We start from the raw sequence: 398 nt of genomic DNA on the forward strand, positions 1-398 counted from the left end.
CTGTCCCCTGAAGTTTGAGTCCAACACGAGGTCATTGAGAGCTATGTACTCATAATTGTAGGAGTTGCTTTCTCTTGAGGTGGACAAGTCTATAAGATGTCCATTTGGTGGAAATTATTTGAGGCTTATATAGTTCCCCCATGTATCTGTCAACATGAAATTAGAAATTAAAAAAAAAAAAATCAAACTCAGCGGTCAAATTTGAGGTCTTTTAGGTTGACCAAAGCTTCATTTTTGCCTTGATTTGCTGCAAATGCAACTATATGTAGTAAGAATTTGTGTAATTTGATAAGTCTTTTGTTGAGAAAAGAATAAAAGAAAACATTGACAGAAAAAGAGAAAGGATTGGAAAAGAGTTTCTTCCTTTTAAATATTAAATTAAATGAGTATAGTATCGA

The sequence above is a fragment of the Glycine max genome, chromosome 11 (genome assembly GCF_000004515.6).
Source record: "Glycine max cultivar Williams 82 chromosome 11, Glycine_max_v4.0, whole genome shotgun sequence".
NCBI lineage: Eukaryota > Viridiplantae > Streptophyta > Magnoliopsida > Fabales > Fabaceae > Glycine > Glycine max.